Below are 27,644 nucleotides of genomic sequence, written 5' to 3'. Positions count from 1 at the left end.
CCCTCACTTGTGAGGGGCGACCGCACAGAGGTGTACCTCAAGTGCATTTACCAATTTCCCTTGACTTGACGGGGGCCCCAATAAACTCGACGCCATTTAAAGGTCGTCCGAGGACACGTGTGAGGTATCTAGAAGGTAGCGTAAACCCCCTCCCAAACCCCACACAACTTACCACATCTGCCGTCGCAGATGTCCTGGCCCCGGGAAATTCCCCAGGAGGGGGCTGTAGCCCCTCCTACCCAGGAAGGGGCCTTGACCGCCTTTCCTTTTCTTTCGGCGGCCAATCCTTAGAAGGTACCGCCTCCCCGTTGAGGGGCCAATGGCCACCTCCCTTGAGCGCTCCCATCCGTAATGGGTGACGCCCACCCATAGGGATCCTCCAATTACTGCTCACCGATCATGACCTTACCGCCCGACCAAAATAAATACGACAATTCTCACTAAACTACTAAATTACTAAATTACTAAAAGACAGTAACAATTACCACTTATTAAAAGGCATGATTACTGATCAACACCAGTGCATCATTACTTTATTTGCAAAAACAAACTACAATTTGACCATTCTTTATTGCATATTCAAAGTTATCACGACAATCATCACAACCTGCAAAAAATTAGCGTTACCACATCAAACTTTATTCAAAACCACTTGCTGTCCTCAGGGGCTGGTGGGTGGGTCAAAATTGGCTCTTCGTTCCGTCTCGAGCTCACGTGCAGCGAGGAGGTGCAGCTTTAGAGCACAGGAACAAGAGGATGCTTTCTTGGCTTGTTGCTCCTTTTATCCGTCTTCCGGGCGGGCCTAAACCCGCCCCTGCCTGCCCCCAAGGGCGTGGCCGGCCGCGTCAGTGTCTAGGCCAGCCCACTCCAGGGCGGGAAAAGAGCGCGCCCCGGCTACGCCGCTTCGGGCATACCAGCCGAGACGCGCCTCCCGCCCAGGATGGCTTCCCGGGGGGATCGTGGTACTCCGCCATACGTTCGGGGGGACCGAATGGTCGCCCCTTTCCATATGGCTGAGATACCCGCCACCCCCTCTCAACACAATCCCCAAGGATGGGACACCGGAAACGGTTCTGAACTTTTTGGAAGACGGGAGGGAGTGACCCTCCCGGCCGTATTTATTAAAATATGAAACAAAATTAAAAACATTAAAAACAGTTTCATATTAATGTACAATTTCATTTCCACATTGCGATGTTTGGCTAACCTTAACATATTCTCTAATACAAAGGTTCTCCTAGCCGAACTAACATCCTACAAAACATTTAACTTGAAATTGTACATCCTAACGTTTAAGGGCCAACGGCAAGGTCGTAACCGGTGTCAGGATCCCTAAACCAGACATATCCCCCTCACTTGTGAGGGGCGACCGCACAGAGGTGTACCTCAAGTGCATTTACCAATTTCCCTTGACTTGACGGGGGCCCCAATAAACTCGACGCCATTTAAAGGTCGTCCGAGGACACGTGTGAGGTATCTAGAAGGTAGCGTAGACCCCCTCCCAAACCCCACACAACTTACCACATCTGCCGTCGCAGATGTCCTGGCCCCGGGAAATTCCCCAGGAGGGGGCTGTAGCCCCTCCTACCTAGGAAGGGGCCTTGACCGCCTTTCCTTTTCTTTCGGCGGCCCATCCTTAGAAGGTACCGCCTCCCCGTTGAGGGGCCAATGGCCACCTCCCTTGAGCGCTCCCATCCGTAATGGGTGACGCCCACCCATAGGGATCCTCCAATTACTGCTCACCGATCATGACCTTACCGCCACAGGCCGGATAGTTGACCGGCTATCCGGACCCCCCACAACACTCCTGCCTAAAGGTCATGTATTAAAGTTTTCAACCAAGCTATCAGGTCTCCTATGAGTAACTCGTTCCCCATTCGAGACAAATGAACACCATCCCCCAAATACATACTGTCCCCTTTAATACAACCATGCGAAATAGAATGCAGTGTACTTGAACGGAACAGTCTACTCACTTTATTATTAATTTTCCTTACTGAATGATTCAGAGCAGAGACCGAAAGAGCCCCCCGCCACACTTTCCGTGGGATCATATGGGACCATGCAATTGTGCACCCTGGAACTCTTCTCGCTAACCAACTTACCGTGGAAAGCATCGCCTCAAGAAGAAGTCGTCTACCAGTGGTCACTAAATCATTGCCCCCAAAATGTACTATGACTACAGACGGCGGTGACCTTGTCCGCCCTAACAAACCCTCGAAAAATGATCGAAACTGGTCAATACAGAGCCCGCCCTTCCCGTAGAAGGACGCACTGTACCCGTATTCCCCAGCCACGTGAGTCATGTCACCTGCTTTGAATACGTCCGCGGCACGCCTCACGTATGAGTGGCCCACGACCCACACCTCCTTTTTCGCAGCCGGTGATGTCTGACCGCTGGCCCGGTGTTGGGTTGACTGCACAGTCCGCCCCGCCTTGTAGGCTCGCGTAACTGAAACCAAACAAAAACAAGAAGCGTGAGTACATCATTACAGCTTCACAACATGTGCAACCGCACATACCTTTTATAACAATTCGAGGACCAACGCCCCACACGTTTTACTTGATCGACATTCAGACCCCTGGCTGTAGCCTCGGTAGCAGCCCCTATCCGAAAGGAATGGGTCCCAAACTCGCCGGGGTTCATGCCCGCGGCAGAAATCGACATCGCAAGCACCCGCTGAAACTGAAACCTCGTCAGTGGGGTGGCGTCAGCGTGTCTCAACAAGGTCCCCCCCCATGATGCCACCCTTTGTGCTAAATATTCCTCAACGCAACCCACCGGGCACATGGACGACCCGGGAATCCTTCGTATCATTATGCAGTCCCCCATCGAACCCTGATCGGTCTTGGACTTGACAAATGAGACAGTCATTGTCTCCCCCCTGATTTGGACGTGCTCTCGGCACAGTCCCCCCATGGTATCCTGCTTGTTCCTTGCCACTAGTTCGCTCACCCGCATAGCCCCATGGAATGCTAGCACAAAAGCGGCTCGGAATAACACTGCTTCATACTGGGATGAACAGGTTGCAGGAAGTACAGATAACAACAAAGCCAACCTATCCAGACCTATCGGGCGCCTTTCATCTACTCTGCGACCCTCAAGGCGTTGCCACCCACGTAGCGCTTTTTGCACAACGAAAGACGCAGTCGGGTCCTGGATCCCATGAGCCCTTGCCATAAAGGAAATGGCGGCCCGATGCCTCTGGGCCGTAGCCACTGATTTGCCTGCCTGATGTAAGGACAGCAGAAAATCCACCACCAGTTCTTCCTGGCCCCAAAGCTCCCTCCTAGCATCCCCCACAAAGGCCCAGTAGGATCGGAACGCCCCTTGGTATGCCTTCCTCGTCCTGGGTGCTAAACTCTCTCCCACGAGGTTCTGTAATTCGGGGCACCGAGAGACCAGAGAGCTTCGGGGAAGGGTGCCGCCACCGGGTCCGCTGTGGGCAGAAAACCCCAGAAGGCCTGCATACGAAAACGAGAAAGCGCATCAGCCGCTTTATTCATTACCCCTGGCACATGTCTTGCTTTGAATAGTACATTCAACTGCATACACAATAACACAATTTCTTTGAGCAATCTCAGAATCCATTTGCATCGTGCTGCCTGGCTGTTGATACACTCAACCACGGTCATGTTATCAGACCAAAACACCACAGAGTGATCTCTGAACCCTTCGGGACAAGTTTTCAGGGCCACAAGAATGGGAAAAAGTTCCAAAAAGGCAATGTTACTAGTCAGTCCCCACTCATGCCACCATAACGGCCATTTTTGAGCCGACCATCGTGTGCCGAATATGGCACCAAAACCAGTGCTCCCTGCCGAATCTGTCCACAGCCCCAGCTCCTCGGAGGACACCGCCGGTTTGTTCCAGACAATTCGACCATTGAAATCCGCCAGAAATGCCAACCAAATGCGCATGTCCTGACGAACCTCTGCCGATAACCGTGTGCGATGATGACCCTCCTTCAGGCCGACCATGGCTTGAGCGATCGAGCGGGAAAAAGGGCGGGCCATCGGCATGACTTTCAGGGCAAAATTCAGCTGTCCCACCAATTGTTGCAACTGATGCAGCCTGACCTTGGACTCGCTAATACACGCTTCCAGGGCAGCCCTGAATCTTATCACCTTCTCTTTAGGTAATCTAAAACAACCTTCCACAGAGTCGAGTTCGATCCCCAGGAACTCGAGGCAAGTCGAGGGACCCACAGTCTTACCTGGTGCCAATGGCACACCGAAATGCTTCATTAAAATACAAAATTCATTCAAAGCCTGTCCACATTCGGGACCCCCGACCGCCCCCAGAAACAAGAAATCATCGAGGTAATGCATGACATGCTGTAAACCCGTCTTCCTTGTGAAGACCCATTGCAGAAAACAACTGAACTGTTCAAAATATGCACAAGAAATAGAGCAACCCATTGGCATACATCTATCCATGTAATACTGACCCTGAAACATGAAACCAAGGAGACGCTGATCGTCTGGGTGTACCGGGAGCAACCGGAACGCTGACTCAATATCTGACTTTGCCATCAGCGCCCCGGGCCCTAGGCGATTCAACATGGCCACGGCCTCACCGAAAGATGCGTACCGCACCGAACACACATCCGGGTCTATTGCGTCATTTACGGACAGACCACGTGGGGCTGATAAGTTATGTATCAGTCGGAACTCACCCGGGTCCTTCTTAGGGACCACCCCCAAAGGAGAACAAACAAAGTTAGCACACGGTGGCTCATCAAATGGACCGGCGACTCGACCTCGAGTAACCTCTTTCCCAATCTTTTCTTGTACCACGGTCGTATGTTGCAAGACCGATATTTGATTTTTACATTTTCTTACACCCCGAAACTCCCCCACTGGGATGCGGAAACCATATGAAAACCCGTTCCTCAACACCCCAGCGGAAGAGTGATCCGGGTATTCGCTGAGCCAAGGAATCATTGCCATGGTATCAACCGGAGTAGGTAAAGGCGCCCCTCGGACTATTTTAGACCTGTTTGGCGCCTCCTCTCCCCCCGTTATCACCCGTTTTGGCTCTGCACATGGACTCCGGATGGGATGGCTGCCCACACCCTCCACATTCATGACGGAATTTACATGACCCCTGGGGCCTCGTATATTTACCTCTGTTGAAGTTCCAACAAATCCCCCTTTTACCTGTGTTGCCGTTCGGCCTCGAGTTGTACTCGTTACCTGTACTTGATCGAAAGGGGGCCCCGGCATATTGGCGGGAGGATTCACCCCCGCTACTCCCTACTAATGGTACTTTTAACATACCAGTACTCTCCATTTTTGACCATGAAACAGAATCGTAACAATCCCAAGTTAAGTTTTTATCGTGTTCCTTTGCTTTTCTAAAAATATTATCGTAACAGAACCACTGATTGCCCCCATATGATACGGAATATTCCATGATCCGTGTCTGGTATATCGGCAATTCGGACAGCAACTCAGGTCTACGTTCGCCCACGATGGAGGTAAAAATTCCCCACGCCTTCCCCCAAGTGCCAATGTTTTCATCAACCTTAAAGGCGGCCATCTTTGCGCGCCAAACACTCGGATGCATGAGCTCCTTTTGGCTCTTAACATGCTCCATCTCATAATGATCGGTAAGCAACGAGAAGATGTTTACATACTCATCTGCCCATATCTTCTCCTTAATAGCCAGAGGGACATGTTGACCCAACTTTTCCCTTCGTGAAGGTGCAGACTCGTCCCTCGCAATCGGCAATGACCGCTTACCTGAACCGGAAGCTGTATCTGCGGCCGGACCTGTTCCTGGTGGTTTTTCTACCGCCGCAGCCGGCGTGATAACTGGCGATGATGCCTTCGCCGCCTCCCTCATTTCACGCAGTTGCTTCATCAACACCCGTGCGTCGTCAGCCTTGGCGCCCTCGCTTTCTTTTCCCAACCACGCTGCTAATTGTGCTGCCAGCTCGGGCGGCATATCCCTCCCGGACGCGGGGGTGATCACCACGGGAATCGGATTCCCCTCTGCCGGCACCGGAGTTGGCTCTTCGAGTGGGGCACAGGGAACCGGGATGTCCCCCCCAGCTGCTCCCCTTCTGGGCCTCTTGCCTTTTCCTCCCGGAGCAGCTCCTGCCAAGGGTCGTTTCGGTCCCCCTTCCCCGTCTCTATCCGCCATCCGTTTCTTCAGATCGGTCACTTCTTTCATGAGTACACGCAGCATCTGGTCGGTAGTCATTCGCTTTCCGACTTTCTTAGGCATTCTCCGACAGAGTATCTGTAAGACAAAAAAGAAAGATTACCACGCTCAAAATTGGCTCTTCGTTCCGTCTTGAGCTCACGTGCAGCGAGGAGGTGCAGCTTTAGAGCACAGGAACAAGAGGATGCTTTCTTGGCTTGTTGCTCCTTTTATCCGTCTTCCGGGCGGGCGTAAACCCGCCCCTGCCTGCCCCCAAGGGCGTGGCCGGCCACGTCAGTGTCTAGGCCAGCCCACTCCAGGGCGGGAAAAGAGCGCGCCCCGGCTACGCCGCTTCGGGCATACCAGCCGAGACGCGCCTCCCGCCCAGGATGGCTTCCCGGGGGGATCGTGGTACTCCGCCATACGTTCGGGGGGACCGAATGGTCGCCCCTTTCCAAATGACGCTTAGCGACATTTATCCAGTTATGTCAGGGCAGGAGCGTCCACTTTGCATCTCATTAGAGATGCAAAGCTGGGCGTTCAGTAAACAGGCGCTGATGTAAGGTTTCATGCGATAGCGTGACCTTGCTGATTAGGCGATAAAATTATTGCCGCTTTTTGTTCGAAAACGTATGCAAAAGCAGTATTGTTTTTATATCGCCTCATTGATGATATGACCCTCAGTATTTAAGAAAGTATAATTGAACAATATTATATTCAAGTGAGCATTTTTAAATAAATACTGTACATACAAAAACCAATCAACCTGTTGCATCTTTTAATAGCATCTGCTACGCACAACTATTTAAAAGAATTCAAAGCAGAGTCCCAAAACTGTTGGAAAACTTGTAAACATTTGAAATCATCTTAGGTTTAGTCAATCAGCAAAAGGAAATGGAAAAGTGAAAAGATAGAAATGAAGAATCAGATAGTGAATGGTGATGGAAAAAAGAATCATCTAGTGAAAATAAAACAATGCTACATCTGATTTTTTTCAATACTTCAACTGAAAAATATTGGCACTAGTGCTGCTGAAAAAAACATGTATCCTAATCAACTGGTTTATGTTTATTTTGTTTTGATTAAGCACTAGATACCTGTTGTGGTTGTTGGAGTAGTTGTTGTAAAGTCAGTTTCTCCAGAGCCACTTCCACTGAAGCCACTGCCTTCTGTGGGTTCTGGTGAAGTCAAATAATGGGTTGCAGTTGTTTCTGTGAGACTTGTTGTAAACCCTGATGGAAAATGATAGCATAGAAAATACCTTAGATTTACCTATTTTTGAAGGACACAATAAAGGTTTCAATCAAGCTGTTTATATAAATATTAGGAATCTCTAATAGATCAAGAATCTCTTAAATGCTTAACACATGTTCAAACTTAATATAAACACTTTGCTCCTTCTAAAAATTAGGGGCATATCATCAAGGACCGGCGATAATTATCGGATTTATATCGCGGGGTAACGTGGAATTTTATCGCTGAGATAGCGTTCTATTAACAACGCTTATCTCAAAAGCGATAAAATTCCAAACGCTAACTGCCAAATGTGAGATTATCGCTGGAAACCCAGCAATAATCTCAAAAAGTTTGGCGTTAGCTTGATGCTAGGGCGAGGCATACTTAGCCATGATATCCAACTTACATAGATATCATAGCTAAGTCAATCTCAAAGCAGGCTTAAGAAAAGTAGCGTTAACAGAGGTTATCGCTACTTTGCTTGTAACACTGCAGGTTAGCGTGCCCCTTGTTAATTGGAGAAATGTCGCTAAGCAACATTTCTCCAGTTATGTCAGGGCAGGAGCGCCCACTTTGCATCTCATTAGAGATGCAAAGCTGGGCATTCAGTAAACAGGCGCTGATGTAAGGTTTCACAAAATAGCGTGACCTTGCTTATTAGACAATAAAATTATCGCCGCTTGTCATCCGAAAAAAGACGATAAAGCAGAAATGTTTTTTATATCGCCTCATTGATGATGTGCCCCTTAGTATTTAAGAAAGTATAATTGAACAATATTATATTCAAGTGAGCAGTTTTAAAGAAATACTGTACATAAAAAAACCAATCAACCTGTTGCATCTTTTAATAGCATCTGCTCCGCACAACTATTTAAAAGAATTCAAAGCAGAGTCCCAAAACTGTTGGAAAACTTGTAAACATTTGAAATCATCTTAGGTTTAGTCAATCAGCAAAAGGAAATGGAAAAGTGAAAAGATAGAAATGAAGAATCAGATAGTGAATGGTGATGGAAAAAAGAATCATCTAGTGAAAATAAAACAATGCTACATCTGATTTTTTTCAATACTTCAACTGAAAAATATTGGCACTAGTGCTGCTAAAAAAAACATGTATCCTAATAAACTGGTTTATGTTTATTTTGTTTTGATTAAGCACTAGATACCTGTTGTGGTTGTTGGAGTAGTTGTTGTAAAGTCAGTTTCTCCTGAGCCACTTCCACTGAAGCCACTGCCTTCAGTGGGTTCTGGAGAAGTCAAATAATGGGTTGCAGTTGTTTCAGTGAGACTTGTTGTAAACCCTGATGGAAAATAATAGCATAGAAAATACGTTAGATTTACCTATTTTTGAAGGACACAATAAAGGTTTCAATCAAGCTGTTTATATAAATATTAGGAATCTCTAATAGATCAAGAATCTCTTAAATGCTTAACACATGTTCAAACTTAATATAAACACTTTGCTCCTTCTAAAAATTAGGGGCATATCATCAAGGACCGGCGATAATTATCGGATTTTTATCGCCGGGTAACGTGGAATTTTATCGCTGAGATAACGTTCTATTAACAACGCTTATCTCAAAAGCGATAAAATTCCAAGCGCTAACTGCCAAATGTGAGATTATCGCTGGAAACCCAGCAATAATCTCAAAAAGTTTGGCGTTACCTTGATGCTAGGGCGAGGCATACTTAGCCATGATATCCACCTTACATAGATATCATAGCTAAGTCAATCTCGAAGCAGGCTAAAGAAAAGTAGCGTTAACAGAGGTTATCGCTACTTTGCTTGTAACACTGCAGGTTAGCGTGCCCCTTGTTAATTGGAGAAATGTCGCTTAGCAACATTTCTCCAGTTATGTGAGGGCAGGAGCGACCACTTTGCATCTCATTAGAGATGCAAAGCTGGGCATTCAGTAAACACTAAACAGTCGCTGATGTAAGGTTTCACAAAATAGCGTGACCTTGCTTATTAGGCGATAAAATTATCGCCGCATGTCATCCGAAAAAAGACGATAAAGCAGAAATGTTTTTTATATCGCCTCATTGATGATGTGCCCCTTAGTATTTAAGACAGCATAATTGAACAATATTATATTCAAGTGAGCAGTTTTAAAGAAATACTGTACATAAAAAAACCAATCAACCTGTTGCATCATTTAATAGCATCTGCTACGCACAACTATTTAAAAGAATTCAAAGCAGAGTCCCAAAACTGTTGGAAGACTTGTAAAAACTTGAAATCATCTTAGGTTTAGTCAATCAGCAAGAAAGAAAATGGAAAAGTGAAAAGATAGAAACGAAGAATCAGATAGTGCATGGTGGTGGAAAAAAGAAGCATCTAGTGAAAATAAAACAATGCTACATCTGATATTTTTCTGTACTTCCACTAAAAAATATTGTCACTATAGCTGCTGAAAAACGATGTATCCTATTAAGCTGGTTTATGCCTATTTTGTTTTGATTAAGCACTAGATACCTGTTGTGGTTGTTGGAGTTGTTGTAAAGTCAGTTTCTCCTGATCCACTTCCACTGAAGCCACTGCCTTCTGTGGGTTCTGGTGAAGTCAAATAAAGGGTTGCAGTTGTTTCAGTGAGACTTGTTGTAAACCCTGATGGAAAATGATAGCATAGAAAATTCCTTAGATTTACCTATTTTCAAAGGACACATTAAATGTTTCAATCAAGCTGTTTATATAAATATTAGGAAACTCTGATAGATCAAGAATCTCTTGGATGCTTAACACATGTTCCAACTTAATATAAACACTTTGCTCCTTCTAAAAATTAGGGACATATCATCAAGGACCGTCGATAATTATCGGATTTTTATCGCCGGGTAACGTGGAATTTTATCACTGAGATAGCGTGCAATTAGCAACGCTTATCTCAAAAGCGATAAAATTCCAAGCACTAACTGCTAAATGTGAGATTATTGCTGGAAACCCAGCAATAATCTCACAAAGTTTGGCGTTAGCTTGATGCTAGATCGAGGCATACTTAGCCATGATATCCACCTTACATAGATATCATGGCTAAGTCAGTCTCGAAGCAGGCGTAAGGAAAGTAGCGATAACAGAGGTTATTGCTACTTTGCTTGTCACTCTGCAGGTTAGCGTGCCCCTTGTTAATTGGAGAAATGTCGCTTAGCGATATTTATCCAGTTATGTCAGTGCAGGAGCGTCCACTTTGCATCTCATTAGAGATGCAAAGCTGGGCGTTCAGTAAACAGGCGCTGATGTAAGGTTTCACAAAATAGCGTGACCTTGCTTATTAGGCGATAAAATTATCGCCGCTTGTCATCCGAAAAAGAACGCAAAAGCAGAAATGTTTTTTATATCGCCTCATTGATGATATGCCCCTGAGTATTTAAGAAAGTATAATTGAACATTATTATATTCAAGTGAGCAGTTTTAAAGAAATACTGTACATACAAAAACAATCAACCTATTGCATCTTTTAATAGCATCCGCTACGTACAACTATTTAAAAGAATTCAAAGCAGAGTCCCAAAACTGTTGGAAAACTTGTAAACATTTGAAATCATCTTAGGTTTAGTCAATCAGCAAAAGGAAATGGAAAAGTGAAAAGATAGAAATGAAGAATCAGATAGTGCATGGTGATGGAAAAAAGAAGCATCTAGTGAAAATAAAACAATGCTACATCTGATTTTTTTCAATACTTCAACTGAAAAATATTGGCACTAGTGCTGCTGAAAAAACATGTATCCTAATAAACTGGTTTATGTTTATTTTGTTTTGATTAAGCACTAGATACCTGTTGTGGTTGTTGGAGTAGTTGTTGTAAAGTCAGTTTCTCCTGAGCCACTTCCACTGAAGCCACTGCCTTCAGTGGGTTCTGGAGAAGTCAAATAATGGGTTGCAGTTGTTTCAGTGAGACTTGTCGTAAACCCTGATGGAAAATGATAGCATAGAAAATACCTTAGATTTACCTATTTTTGAAGGACACAATAAAGGTTTCAATCAAGCTGTTTATATAAATATTAGGAATCTCTAATAGATCAAGAATCTCTTAAATGCTTAACACATGTTCAAACTTAATATAAACACTTTGCTCCTTCTAAAAATTTGGGGCATATTATCAAGGACCGGCGATAATTATCGGATTTTTATCGCCGGGTAACGTGGAATTTTATCGCTGAGATAACGTTCTATTAACAACGCTTATCTCAAAAGCGATAAAATTACAAGCGCTAACTGCCAAATGTGAGATTATCGCTGGAAACCCAGCAATAATCTCAAAAAGTTTGGCGTTACCTTGATGCTAGGGCGAGGCATACTTAGCCATTATATCCACCTTACATAGATATCATAGCTAAGTCAATCTCGAAGCAGGCTAAAGAAAAGTAGCGTTAACAGAGGTTATCGCTACTTTGCTTGTAACACTGCAGGTTAGCGTGCCCCTTGTTAATTGGAGAAATGTCGCTTAGCAACATTTCTCCAGTTATGTCAGGGCAGGAGCGCCCACTTTGCATCTCATTAGAGATGCAAAGCTGGGCATTCAGTAAACACTAAACAGGCGCTGATGTAAGGTTTCACAAAATAGCGTGACCTTGCTTATTAGGCGATAAAATTATCGCCGCTTGTCATCCGAAAAAAGACGATAAAGCAGAAATGTTTTTAATATCGCCTCATTGATGATGTGCCCCTTAGTATTTAAGACAGCATAATTGAACAATATTATATTCAAGTGAGCAGTTTTAAAGAAATACTGTACATAAAAAAAACAATCAACCTGTTGCATCTTTTAATAGCATCTGCTACGCACAACTATTTAAAAGAATTCAAAGCAGAGTCCCAAAACTGTTGGAAGAATTGTAAAAATTTGAAATCATCTTAGATTTAGTCAATCAGCAAAAGGAAATGGAAAAGTGAAAAGATAGAAACGAAGAATCAGATAGTGCATGGTGGTGGAAAAAAGAAGCATCTAGTGAAAATAAAACAATGCTACATCTGATATTTTTCTGTACTTCCACTAAAAAATATTGTCACTATAGCTGCTGAAAAACGATGTATCCTATTAAGTTGGTTTATGCCTATTTTGTTTTGATTAAGCACTAGATACCTGTTGTGGTTGTTGGAGTTGTTGTAAAGTCAGTTTCTCCTGATCCACTTCCACTGAAGCCACTGCCTTCTGTGGGTTCTGGTGAAGTCAAATAATGGGTTGCAGTTGTTTCAGTGAGACTTGTTGTAAACCCTGATGGAAAATGATAGCATAGAAAATTCCTTAGATTTACCTATTTTCAAAGGACACATTAAATGTTTCAATCAAGCTGTTTATATAAATATTAGGAAACTCTGATAGATCAAGAATCTCTTGGATGCTTAACACATGTTCCAACTTAATATAAACACTTTGCTCCTTCTAAAAATTAGGGACATATCATCAAGGACCGGCGATAATTATCGGATTTTTATCGCCGGGTAACGTGGAATTTTATCACTGAGATAGCGTGCAATTAGCAACGCTTATCTCAAAAGCGATAAAATTCCAAGCACTAACTGCCAAATGTGAGATTATTGCTGGAAACCCAGCAATAATCTCACAAAGTTTGGCGTTAGCTTGATGGTAGATCGAGGCATACTTAGCCATGATATCCACCTTACATAGATATCATGGCTAAGTCAGTCTCGAAGCAGGCGTAAGGAAAGTAGCGATAACAGAGGTTATCGCTACTTTGCTTGTCACTCTGCAGGTTAGCGTGCCCCTTGTTAATTGGAGAAATGTCGCTTAGCGACATTTATCCAGTTATGTCAGGGCAGGAGCGTCCACTTTGCATCTCATTAGAGATGCAAAGCTGGGAGTTCAGTAAACAGGCGCTGATGTAAGGTTTCATGCGATAGCGTGACCTTGCTGATTAGGCGATAAAATTATTGCCGCTTTTCGTTCGAAAACAGATGCAAAAGCAGTATTGTTTTTATATCGCCTCATTGATGATATGACCCTCAGTATTTAAGAAAGTATAATTGAACAATATTATATTCAAGTGAGCAGTTTTAAATAAATACTGTACATACAAAAACCAATCAACCTGTTGCATCTTTTAATAGCATCTGCTACGCACAACTATTTAAAAGAATTCAAAGCAGAGTCCCAAAACTGTTGGAAAACTTGTAAACATTTGAAATCATCTTAGGTTTAGTCAATCAGCAAAAGGAAATGGAAAAGTGAAAAGATAGAAATGAAGAATCAGATAGTGAATGGTGATGGAAAAAAGAATCATCTAGTGAAAATAAAACAATGCTACATCTGATTTTTTTCAATACTTCAACTGAAAAATATTGGCACTAGTGCTGCTGAAAAAAACATGTATCCTAATAAACTGGTTTATGTTTATTTTGTTTTGATTAAGCACTAGATACCTGTTGTGGTTGTTGGAGTAGTTGTTGTAAAGTCAGTTTCTCCAGAGCCACTTCCACTGAAGCCACTGCCTTCTGTGGGTTCTGGTGAAGTCAAATAATGGGTTGCAGTTGTTTCTGTGAGACTTGTTGTAAACCCTGTTGGAAAATGATAGCATAGAAAATACCTTAGATTTACCTATTTTTGAAGGACACAATAAAGGTTTCAATCAAGCTGTTTATATAAATATTAGGAATCTCTAATAGATCAAGAATCTCTTAAATGCTTAACACATGTTTAAACTTAATATAAACACTTTGCTCCTTCTAAAAATTAGGGGCATATCATCAAGGACCGGCGATAATTATCGGATTTATATCGCAGGGTAACGTGGAATTTTATCGCTGAGATAGCGTTCTATTAACAACGCTTATCTCAAAAGCGATAAAATTCCAAACGCTAACTGCCAAATGTGAGATTATCGCTGGAAACCCAGCAATAATCTCAAAAAGGTTGGCGTTAGCTTGATGCTGGGGCGAGGCATACTTAGCCATGATATCCACCTTACATAGATATCATAGCTAAGTCAATCTCAAAGCAGACTTAAGAAAAGTAGCGTTAACAGAGGTTATCGCTACTTTGCTTGTAACACTGCAGGTTAGCGTGCCCCTTGTTAATTGGAGAAATGTCGCTAAGCAACATTTCTCCAGTTATGTCAGGGCAGGAGCGCCCACTTTGCATCTCATTAGAGATGCAAAGCTGGGCATTCAGTAAACAGGCGCTGATGTAAGGTTTCACAAAATAGCGTGACCTTGCTTATTAGGCAATAAAATTATCGCCGCTTGTCATCCGAAAAAAGACGATAAAGCAGAAATGTTTTTTATATCGCCTCATTGATGATGTGCCCCTTAGTATTTAAGAAAGTATAATTGAACAATATTATATTCAAGTGAGCAGTTTTAAAGAAATACTGTACATAAAAAAAACAATCAACCTGTTGCATCTTTTAATAGCATCTGCTAAGCAAAACTATTTAAAAGAATTCAAAGCAGAGTCCCAAAACTGTTGGAAGACTTGTAAAAATTTGAAATCATCTTAGGTTTAGTCAATCAGCAAGAAAGAAAATGGAAAAGTGAAAAGATAGAAACGAAGAATCAGATAGTGCATGGTGGTGGAAAAAAGAAGCGTCTAGTGAAAATAAAACAATGCTACATCTGATATTTTTCTGTACTTCCACTGAAAAATATTGTCACTATAGCTGCTGAAAAACGATGTATCCTATTAAGCTGGTTTATGCCTATTTTGCTTTGATTAAGCACTAGATACCTGTTGTGGTTGTTGGAGTTGTTGTAAAGTCAGTTTCTCCTGATCCACTTCCACTGAAGCCACTGCCTTCTGTGGGTTCTGGTGAAGTCAAATAATGGGTTGCAGTTGTTTCAGTGAGACTTGTCGTAAACCCTGATGGAAAATGATAGCATAGAAAATACCTTAGATTTACCTATTTTTGAAGGACACAATAAAGGTTTCAATCAAGCTGTTTATATAAATATTAGGAATCTCTAATAGATCAAGAATCTCTTAAATGCTTAACACATGTTCAAACTTAATATAAACACTTTGCTCCTTCTAAAAATTTGGAGCATATCATCAAGGACCGGCGATAATTATCGGATTTATATTGCGGGGTAACGTGGATTTTTATCGCTGAGATAGCGTTCTATTAACAACGCTTATCTCAAAAGCGATAAAATTCGAAACGCTAACTGCCAAATGTGAGATTATTGCTGGAAACCCAGCAATAATCTCAAAAAGTTTGGCGTTAGCTTGATGCTAGGGCGAGGCATACTTAGCCATGATATCCACCTTACATAGATATCATAGCTAAGTCAATCTCAAAGCAGGCTTAAGAAGAGTAGCGTTAACAGAGGTTATCGCTACTTTGCTTGTAACACTGCAGGTTAGCGTGCCCCTTGTTAATTGGAGAAATGTCGCTAAGCAACATTTCTCCAGTTATGTCAGGGCAGGAGCGCCCACTTTGCATCTCATTAGAGATGCAAAGCTGGGCATTCAGTAAACAGGCGCTGATGTAAGGTTTCACAAAATAGCGTGACCTTGCTTATTAGGCAATAAAATTATCGCCGCTTGTCATCCGAAAAAAGACGATAAAGCAGAAATGTTTTTTATATCGCCTCATTGATGATGTGCCCCTTAGTATTTAAGAAAGTATAATTGAACAATATTATATTCAAGTGAGCAGTTTTAAAGAAATACTGTACATAAAAAAACCAATCAACCTGTTGCATCTTTTAATAGCATCTGCTACGCAAAACTATTTAAAAGAATTCAAAGCAGAGTCCCAAAACTGTTGGAAAACTCGTAAAAATTTGAAATCATCTTAGATTTAGTCAATCAGCAAGAAAGAAAATGGAAAAGTGAAAAGATAGAAACGAAGAATCAGATAGTGCATGGTGGTGGAAAAAAGAAGCATCTAGTGAAAATAAAACAATGCTACATCTGATATTTTTCTGTACTTCCACTGAAAAATATTGTCACTAGTGCTGCTGAAAAACGATGTATCCTATTAAGCTGGTTTGTGCCTATTTTGTTTTGATTAAGCACTAGATACCTGTTGTGGTTGTTGGAGTTGTTGTAAAGTCAGTTTCTCCTGATCCACTTCCACTGAAGCCACTGCCTTCTGTGGGTTCTGGTGAAGTCAAATAATGGGTTGCAGTTGTTTCAGTGAGACTTGTTGTAAACCCTGATGGAAAATGATAGCATAGAAAATTCCTTAGATTTACCTATTTTCAAAGGACACATTAAATGTTTCAATCAAGCTGTTTATATAAATATTAGGAAACTCTGATAGATCAAGAATCTCTTGGATGCTTAACACATGTTCCAACTTAATATAAACACTTTGCTCCTTCTAAAAATTAGGGGCATATCATCAAGGACCGGCGATAATTATCGGATTTTTATCACCGGCGAACGTGGAATTTTATCACTGAGATAGCGTGCAATTAGCAACGCTTATCTCAAAAGCGATAAAATTCCAAGCACTAACTGCCAAGTGAGATTATTGCTGGAAACCCAGCAATAATCTCACAAACTTTGGCGTTAGCTTGATGCTAGATCGAGGCATACTTAGCCATGATATCCACCTTACATAGATATCATGGCTAAGTCAGTCTCGAAGCAGGCGTAAGGAAAGTAGCGATAACAGAGGTTATCGCTACTTTGCTTGTCACTCTGCAGGTTAGCGTGCCCCTTGTTAATTGGAGAAATGTCGCTTAGCGACATTTATCCAGTTATGTCAGGGCAGGAGCGTCCACTTTGCATCTCATTAGAGATTCAAAGCTGGGCGTTCAGTAAACAGGCGCTGATGTAAGGTTTCATGCGATAGCGTGACCTTGCTGATTAGGCGATAAAATTATTGCTGCTTTTCGTTCGAAAACGGATGCAAAAGCAGTATTGTTTTTATATCGCCTCGTTGATGATATGCCCCTCAGTATTTAAGAAAGTATAATTGAACAATATTATATTCAAGTGAGCAGTTTTAAATAAATACTGTACATACAAGAACCAATCAACCTGTTGCATCTTTTAATAGCATCTGCTACGCACAACTATTTAAAAGAATTCAAAGCAGAGTCCCAAAACTGTTGGAAAACTTGTAAACATTTGAAATCATCTTAGGTTTAGTCAATTAGCAAAAGGAAATGGAAAAGTGAAAAGATAGAAATGAAGAATCAGATAGTGAATGGTGATGGAAAAAAGAATCATCTAGTGAAAATAAAACAATGTTACATCTGATTTTTTTCAATACTTCAACTGAAAAATATTGGCACTAGTGCTGCTGAAAAAAACATGTATCCTAATAAACTGGTTTATGTTTATTTTGTTTTGATTAAGCACTAGATACGTGTTGTGGTTGTTGGAGTAGTTGTTGTAAAGTAGGCATGGGCGGAAAATCCGTTCCGCTCGCGGATTTTGCGGATTTTCGGGAAATCCGCAATCCGCGAGATTTGCGAATTTCCCGCAAAATCCGCAAATCCGCGAGCAGCGGATTTTGCTCGCACTGTTCGCGTGAGTTCGCGCCCCGCGAATAAGTGCAAAATTGCAGAAATACGATTTTAGCAAAACTGAAAGTAACTACTTACCAGGTTCAAAAGTTCAGGCTCATCATTAGTAGCCATTTCCTGGAGTGCTTCCTGAGGGGCCCCTCCAGAGTTCAGTTGCCAGTTGAAACTATTATGTGACCCTGCTCTGAACCTCAGAATAGTTACACATATGCCACAAAGGTCCTGAATTACAGCTAAGGGAGACAAGCAGGAGCCAGGCTGGAAGTTAAAATCCATTAATCAGCCCCTAATTCATTATTGTCAGTTGGGGCAGGGCAGGTGTTGTAACTAATTTTGCAACAATGAAAGCACTTAGCAAGTCCAAAAGATCACTAATCAGGGCGCACTAAGGAAGCAGGTGCCAGCTAAAAAAATATTCTGTGACACATGAATCAGCCCCAAATTAATTCAGGTCACTTGAGGCAGGGAAGGTGGGCTTTGCTTTGCCGAAAATAATGTACACTGGACAACCAGAGGGTGTGGTGATGAAACAGAGGGTGGCATGGGTGGGCCAGAGGGTGGCATGAGTAGTCAGAGAGTGGCAGTGGTGACAGAGAGTGGCAGTGATGAAGAAGAGTGTCCCAAACAGGCTGGACACGTAGAAACAACAAGTTCGCGAAACTTGCGACCCGACAGGTAAGTTCGCAATTTGCGAAAGTGTACAAAACCCTCGCGAACTGGCAGAAACACGGGCGAACACAAAAAAAAAAAATCCGCAAATTCGCGGGAATTCGCGGATTTTGCGGATTGCGAATCCGCAAATCCGCAAAATTCGCGAACGCGAGATCCGCAAAATTCGCTCATGCCTATTGTAAAGTCAGTTTCTCCAGAGCCACTTCCACTGAAGCCACTGCCTTCTGTGGGTTCTGGTGAAGTCAAATAATGGGTTGCAGTTGTTTCTGTGAGACTTGTTGTAAACCCTGATGGAAAATGATAGCATAGAAAATACCTTAGATTTACCTATTTTTGAAGGACACAATAAAGGTTTCAATCAAGCTGTTTATATAAATATTAGGAATCTCTAATAGATCAAGAATCTCTTAAATGCTTAACACATGTTCAAACTTAATATAAACACTTTGCTCCTTCTAAAAATTAGGGGCATATCATCAAGGACCGGCGATAATTATCGGATTTATATCGCGGGGTAACGTGGAAATTTATCGCTGAGATAGCGTTCTATTAACAACGCTTATCTCAAAAGCGATAAAATTCCAAACGCTAACTGCCAAATGTGAGATTATTGCTGGAAACCCAGCAATAATCTCAAAAAGTTTGGCGTTAGCTTGATGCTAGGGCGAGGCATACTTAGCCATGATATCCACCTTACATAGATATCATAGCTAAGTCAATCTCAAAGCAGGCTTAAGAAAAGTAGCGTTAACAGAGGTTATCGCTACTTTGCTTGTAACACTGCAGGTTAGCGTGCCCCTTGTTAATTGGAGAAATGTCGCTAAGCAACATTTCTCCAGTTATGTCAGGGCAGGAGCGCCCACTTTGCATCTCATTAGAGATGCAAAGCTGGGCATTCACTAAACAGGCGCTGATGTAAGGTTTCACAAAATAGCGTGACCTTGCTTATTAGGCAATAAAATTATCGCCGCTTGTCATCCGAAAAAAGACGATAAAGCAGAAATGTTTTTTATATCGCCTCATTGATGATGTGCCCCTTAGTATTTAAGAAAGTATAATTGAACAATATTATATTCAAGTGAGCAGTTTTAAAGAAATACTGTACATAAAAAAAACAATCAACCTGTTGCATCTTTTAATAGCATCTGCTACGCAAAACTATTTAAAAGAATTCAAAGCAGAGTCCCAAAACTGTTGGAAGACTTGTAAAAATTTGAAATCATCTTAGGTTTAGTCAATCAGCAAGAAAGAAAATGGAAAAGTGAAAAGATAGAAACGAAGAATCAGATAGTGCATGGTGGTGGAAAAAAGAAGCATCTAGTGAAAATAAAACAATGCTACATCTGATATTTTTCTGTACTTCCACTGAAAAATATTGTCACTATAGCTGCTGAAAAACGATGTATCCTATTAAGCTGGTTTATGCCTATTTTGTTTTGATTAAGCACTAGATACCTGTTGTGGTTGTTGGAGTTGTTGTAAAGTCAGTTTCTCCTGATCCACTTCCACTGAAGCCACTGCCTTCTGTGGGTTCTGGTGAAGTCAAATAATGGGTTGCAGTTGTTTCAGTGAGACTTGTTGTAAACCCTGATGGAAAATGATAGCATAGAAAATTCCTTAGATTTAACTATTTTCAAAGGACACATTAAATGTTTCAATCAAGCTGTTTATATAAATATTAGGAAACTCTGATAGATCAAGAATCTCTTGGATGCTTAACACATGTTCCAACTTAATATAAACACTTTGCTCCTTCTAAAAATTAGGGACATATCATCAAGGACCGTCGATAATTATCGGATTTTCATCGCCGGGTAACGTGGAATTTTATCACTGAGATAGCGTGCAATTAGCAACGCTTATCTCAAAAGCGATAAAATTCCAAGCACTAACTGCCAAATGTGAGATTATTGCTGGAAACCCAGCAATAATCTCACAAAGTTTGGCGTAAGCTTGATGCTAAATCGAGGCATACTTAGCCATGATATCCACCTTACATAGATATCATGGCTAAGTCAGTCTCGAAGCATGAGTAAGGAAAGTAGCGATAACAGAGGTTATTGCTACTTTGCTTGTCACTCTGCAGGTTAGCGTGCCCCTTGTTAATTGGAGAAATGTCGCTTAGCGATATTTATCCAGTTATGTCAGTGCAGGAGCGTCCACTTTGCATCTCATTAGAGATGCAAAGCTGGGCGTTCAGTAAACAGGCGCTGATGTAAGGTTTCACAAAATAGCGTGACCTTGCTTATTAGGCGATAAAATTATCGCCGCTTGTCATCCGAAAAAGAACGCAAAAGCAGAAATGTTTTTATATCGCCTCATTGATGATATGCCCCTGAGTATTTAAGAAAGTATAATTGAACATTATTATATTCAAGTGAGCAGTTTTAAAGAAATACTGTACATAAAAAAACCAATCAACCTATTGCATCTTTTAATAGCATCTGCTACGCACAAATATTTAAAAGAATTCAAAGCAGAGTCCCAAAACTGTTGGAAAACTTGTAAACATTTGAAATCATCTTAGGTTTAGTCAATCAGCAAAAGGAAATGGAAAAGTGAAAAGATAGAAATGAAGAATCAGATAGTGCATGGTGGTGGAAAAAAGAAGCATCTAGTGAAAATAAAACAATGCTACATCTGATTTTTTTCAATACTTCAACTGAAAAATATTGGCACTAGTGCTGCTGAAAAAACATGTATCCTAATAAACTGGTTTATGTTTATTTTGTTTTGATTAAGCACTAGATACCTGTTGTGGTTGTTGGAGTAGTTGTTGTAAAGTCAGTTTCTCCTGAGCCACTTCCACTGAAGCCACTGCCTTCAGTGGGTTCTGGTGAAGTCAAATAATGGGTTGCAGTTGTTTCAGTGAGACTTGTCGTAAACCCTGATGGAAAATGATAGCATAGAAAATACCTTAGATTTACCTATTTTTGAAGGACACAATAAAGGTTTCAATCAAGCTGTTTATATAAATATTAGGAATCTCTAATAGATCAAGAATCTCTTAAATGCTTAACACATGTTCAAACTTAATATAAACACTTTGCTCCTTCTAAAAATTTGGGACATATTATCAAGGACCGGCGATAATTATCGGATTTTTATCGCCGGGTAACGTGGAATTTTATCGCTGAGATAACGTTCTATTAACAACGCTTATCTCAAAAGCGATAAAATTCCAAGCGCTAACTGCCAAATGTGAGATTATCGCTGGAAACCCAGCAATAATCTCAAAAAGATTGGCGTTAGCTTGATGCTAGGGCGAGGCATACTTAGCCATGATATCCACCTTACATAGATATCATAGCTAAGTCAATCTCGAAGCAGGCTAAAGAAAAGTAGCGTTAACAGAGGTTATCGCTACTTTGCTTGTAACACTGCAGGTTAGCGTGCCCCTTGTTAATTGGAGAAATGTCGCTTAGCAACATTTCTCCAGTTATGTCAGGGCAGGAGCGACCACTTTGCATCTCATTAGAGATGCAAAGCTGGGCATTCAGTAAACAGGCGCTGATGTAAGGTTTCACAAAATAGCGTGACCTTGCTTATTAGGCGATAAAATTATCGCCGCTTGTCATCCGAAAAAAGACGATAAAGCAGAAATGTTGTTTATATTGCCTCATTGATAATGTGCCCCTTAGTATTTAAGAAAGTATAATTGAACAATATTATATTCAAGTGAGCAGTTTTAAAGAAATACTGTACATAAAAAAATCAATCAACCTGTTGCATCTTTTAATAGCATCTGCTACGCACAACTATTTAAAAGAATTCAAAGCAGAGTCCCAAAACTGTTGGAAGAATTGTAAAAATTTGAAATCATCTTAGGTTTAGTCAATCAGCAAAAGGAAATGGAAAAGTGAAAAGATAGAAATGAAGAATCAGATAGTGCATGGTGGTGGAAAAAAGAAGCATCTAGTGAAAATAAAACAATGCTACATCTGATATTTTTCTGTACTTCCACTAAAAAATATTGTCACTATAGCTGCTGAAAAACGATGTATCCTATTAAGCTGGTTGATGCCTATTTTGTTTTGATTAAGCACTACATACCTGTTGTGGTTGTTGGAGTTGTTGTAAAGTCAGTTTCTCCTGATCCACTTCCACTGAAGCCACTGCCTTCTGTGGGTTCTGGTGAAGTCAAATAATGGGTTGCAGTTGTTTCAGTGAGACTTGTTGTAAACCCTGATGGAAAATGATAGCATAGAAAATTCCTTAGATTTACCTATTTTCAAAGGACACATTAAATGTTTCAATCAAGCTGTTTATATAAATATTAGGAAACTCTGATAGATCAAGAATCTCTTGGATGCTTAACACATGTTCCAACTTAATATAAACACTTTGCTCCTTCTAAAAATTAGGGACATATCATCAAGGACCGGCGATAATTATCGGATTTTTTTCGCCGGGTAACGTGGAATTTTATCACTGAGATAGCGTGCAATTAGCAACGCTTATCTCAAAAGCGATAAAATTCCAAGCACTAACTGCCAAATGTGAGATTATTGCTGGAAACCCAGCAATAATCTCACAAAGTTTGGCGTTAGCTTGATGGTAGATCGAGGCATACTTAGCCATGATATCCACCTTACATAGATATCATGGCTAAGTCAGTCTCGAAGCAGGCGTAAGGAAAGTAGCGATAACAGAGGTTATCGCTACTTTGCTTGTCACTCTGAAGGTTAGCGTGCCCCTTGTTAATTGGAGAAATGTCGCTTAGCGACATTTATCCAGTTATGTCAGGGCAGGAGCGTCCACTTTGCATCTCATTAGAGATGCAAAGCTGGGCGTTCAGTAAACAGGCGCTGATGTAAGGTTTCATGCGATAGCGTGACCTTGCTGATTAGGCGATAAAATTATTGCCGCTTTTCGTTCGAAAACGGATGCAAAAGCAGTATTGTTTTTATATTGCCTCGTTGATGATATGCCCCTCAGTATTTAAGAAAGTATAATTGAACAATATTATATTCAAGTGAGCAGTTTTAAATAAATACTGTACATACAAAAACCAATCAACCTGTTGCATCTTTTAATAGCATCTGCTCCGCACAACTATTTAAAAGAATTCAAAGCAGAGTCCCAAAACTGTTGGAAAACTTGTAAACATTTGAAATCATCTTAGGTTTAGTCAATCAGCAAAAGGAAATGGAAAAGTGAAAAGATAGAAATGAAGAATCAGATAGTGCATGGTGATGGAAAAAAGAATCATCTAGTGAAAATAAAACAATGCTACATCTGATATTTTTCTGTACTTCCACTGAAAAATATTGGCACTAGTGCTGCTGAAAAAAACATGTATCCTAATAAACTGGTTTATGTTTATTTTGTTTTGATTAAGCACTAGATACCTGTTGTGGTTGTTGGAGTAGTTGTTGTAAAGTCAGTTTCTCCTGAGCCACTTCCGCTGAAGCCACTGCCTTCTGTGGGTTCTGGAGAAGTCAAATAATGGGTTGCAGTTGTTTCAGTGAGACTTGTTGTAAACCCTGATGAAAAATGATAGCATAGAAAATACCTTAGATTTACCTATTTTTGAAGGACACAATAAAGGTTTCAATCAAGCTGTTTATATAAATATTAGGAATCTCTAATAGATCAAGAATCTCTTAAATGCTTAACACATGTTCAAACTTAATATAAACACTTTGCTCCTTCTAAAAATTAGGGGCATATCATCAAGGACCGGCGATAATTATCGGATTTTTATCGCGGGGTAACGTGGAATTTTATCGCTGAGATAGCGTTCTATTAACAACGCTTATCTCAAAAGCGATAAAGTTCCAAACGCTAACTCCCAAATGTGAGATTATCGCTGGAAACCCAGCAATAATCTCAAAAAGTTTGGCGTTTGCTTGATGCTAGGGCGAGGCATACTTAGCGATGATATCCACCTTACATAGATATCATAGCTAAGTCAATCTCAAAGCAGGCTTAAGAAAAGTAGCGTTAACAGAGGTTATCGCTACTTTGCTTGTAACACTGCAGGCTAGCGTGCCCCTTGTTAATTGGAGAAATGTTGCTTAGCAACATTTCTCCAGTTATGTGAGGGCAGGAGCGCCCACTTTGCATCTCATTAGAGATGCAAAGCTGGGCATTCAGTAAACAGGCGCTGATGTAAGGTTTCACAAAATAGCGTGACCTTGCTTATTAGGCGATAAAATTATCGCCGCTTGTCATCCGAAAAAAGACGATAAAGCAGAAATGTTTTTTATATCGCCTCATTGATGATGTGCCCCTTAGTATTTAAGAAAGTATAATTGAACAATATTATATTCAAGTGAGCAGTTTTAAAGAAATACTGTACATAAAAAAACCAATCAACCTGTTGCATCTTTTAATAGCATCTGCTACGCACAACTATTTAAAAGAATTCAAAGCAGAGTCCCAAAACTGTTGGAACACTTGTAAAAATTTGAAATCATCTTAGGTTTAGTCAATCAGCAAGAAAGAAAATGGAAAAGTGAAAAGATAGAAACGAAGAATCAGATAGTGCATGGTGGTGGAAAAAAGAAGCATCTAGTGAAAATAAAACAATGCTACATCTGATATTTTTCTGTACTTCCACTGACAAATATTGTCACTATAGCTGCTGAAAAACGATGTATCCTATTAAGCTGGTTTGTGCCTATTTTGTTTTGATTAAGCACTAGATACCTGTTGTGGTTGTTGGAGTTGTTGTAAAGTCAGTTTCTCCTGATCCACTTCCACTGAAGCCACTGCCTTCTGTGGGTTCTGGTGAAGTCAAATAATGGGTTGCAGTTGTTTCAGTGAGACTTGTCGTAAACCCTGATGGAAAATGATAGCATAGAAAATGCCTTAGATTTAACTATTTTCAAAGGACACATTAAATGTTTCAATCAAGCTGTTTATATAAATATTAGGAAACTCTGATAGATCAAGAATCTCTTGGATGCTTAACACATGTTCCAACTTAATATAAACACTTTGCTCCTTCTAAAAATTAGGGACATATCATCAAGGACCGTCGATAATTATCGGATTTTTATCGCCGGGTAACGTGGAATTTTATCACTGAGATAGCGTGCAATTAGCAACGCTTATGGAAAGGGGCGACCACTCGGTCCCCCCGAACGTATGGATGAGTGCCTCGATCCCCCCGGGAAGCCATTTTTGGGCGGGAGGCGCGTCTCGGCTGGTATGCCCGAAGCGGCGTAGCCGGGGCGCGCCTTTTCCCGCCCTAGAGTGGGCTGGCCTAGACACCGACGCAGCCAGCCACGCCCCCGGGGCGGGCAGGGGCGGGTTTTCGCCCGCCCTGAAGACGGATAAAAGAAGGCGCAAGACCAGAAGACGTCCTCTTGTTCTTGTGCTCCGAAGCTGCACCTCCTCGCTACACGTGAGCTCGGGACGGAACGAAGAGCCAATTTTGAGCGTTTTGATCTTTTTCTTTGTCTTCTAGATACTTCGTAGGAGAGATGCCCAAGAAAGGCGAAAAAAGAATGACGACTGAGCAGATGGTTCGGGCACTATTCAAGGATATGTCCGACATAAAGAAACGGTTGGCGGAGCGAGATGGGGAGGAGGGTTCGGGCCCTTCGCCGGCTGGAGGGAGACCTAAGAGGCCGAGAAAGGTTCCAGCCGGTGGGGACGTCCCGGTTCCCTCTGCCCCTCTCGAGGCGCCGACCCCAGTACCGATGGAGGGGAATCCAATCCCCGTTGTCGTCACCCCGACATCGAAGGAAGACATGCCCCCCGAGCTGGCAGCACAGCTAGCAGCATGGTTGGGGGATAGTGGTGATGGCACCACGGCTGCCGAGGCACAGGCGCTGATAAAAGGGCTTCGTGAGAAGAAAGAGGCAGCTAGAGTGGCGGGGATAGACAAGCCGCAAGCGGCAGATGCTGCGTCCGGTTCAGGTAAGCGGCCATTGCCGATTGCAAGGGACGAGTCAGCACCCTCTCGTAGAGAGAGATTGGGACAACATGTGCCTTTAGCTATAAAGGAAAAGATCTGGGCGGGGGAGTACGTGAATATTTTTTCCCTGCTTGTTGATCATTATGATGTGGAGCATGTGAAAAGTCAGAAGGACTTAATGCATCCGAGTGTTTGGCGCGCTAAAATGGCCGCCTTTAAAGTAAATGAGAACATTGGCAACTGGGGCAATGCGTGGGGTATTTTCACATCAATTTTGGGGGAACGTAGGCCCGAGTTGCTCCCTGAGTTTCCCGTTTACCAATCACGAATTATGGGTTACTCGACAACGTATCAAGGTAACCATTGGTTTTGTTATGACAATCTGTTCAGGAAAGAAAAGGAGCATAACAAGAGTTTGACTTGGGATTGTTACGATTCGTTAACATGGGACAAAATGAAAGAATCAGGAATGTTACGAATGCCATTGGTCGGGAGCAATGTTGTTGAGTACTCCCGCCAAAATGTGGGGACGCCCTTTCGACCGAGTACGAGCAGCGACGACCAGTCGAGGCCCGCAGGCAATACAGGGAGAAAGGGTTTCTGTTTTAATTTCAACAAGGGGAAATGTACCAGGCCTCCGGGATTGTGTAAGTTCAAACATGAGTGTAGTACGTGTGGGTCGTCCCATCCTGAGTCATCGTGCAGAGCCAAAACGGGTGAGAATGGGGGTAAGGGAGGCGCCAAACAGGTCTAATCTAGGCCGAGGGGCGCCTTTACCGACCCCGATTGATACCTTGGCGATGATTCCCTGGCTCAGCGAATACCCGGATCGTACTTCTGCCGGGGTGCTACGGAACGGTTTTACACATGGTTTCCGCATCCCGGTGGGGGACTTTCGGGGTGTAGGGATTTGCAAGAACCAGCTTTCCGTTTTACAACATACATCCGTGGTGCAAGAGAAAATTCACAAAGAGGTTAGCCGGGGACGGGTCGCCGGCCCATTTAGTGTACCCCCGGTACCGGATTTTGTTTGTTCTCCGTTAGGGGTGGTTCCCAAGAAGGACCCGGGTGAGTTTCGTTTGATCCATAATCTGTCTGCCCCACACGGCCTTTCAGTAAATGACGCAATTGATCCAGAAGTTTGTTCGGTGAGATACGCATCGTTTGACGAGGCAGTAGCCATCTTGAATCGCCTGGGGCCCGGAACGTTGATGGCAAAATCAGATATCGAGTCAGCGTTCCGGTTGCTCCCGGTACACCCAGACGATCAGCGTCTTTTG

This window comes from Lissotriton vulgaris, chromosome 11, assembly GCF_964263255.1.
Source record: "Lissotriton vulgaris chromosome 11, aLisVul1.2, whole genome shotgun sequence".
Lineage (NCBI taxonomy): Eukaryota > Metazoa > Chordata > Amphibia > Caudata > Salamandridae > Lissotriton > Lissotriton vulgaris.
Note: the sequence above shows the minus strand (reverse complement) of the source record.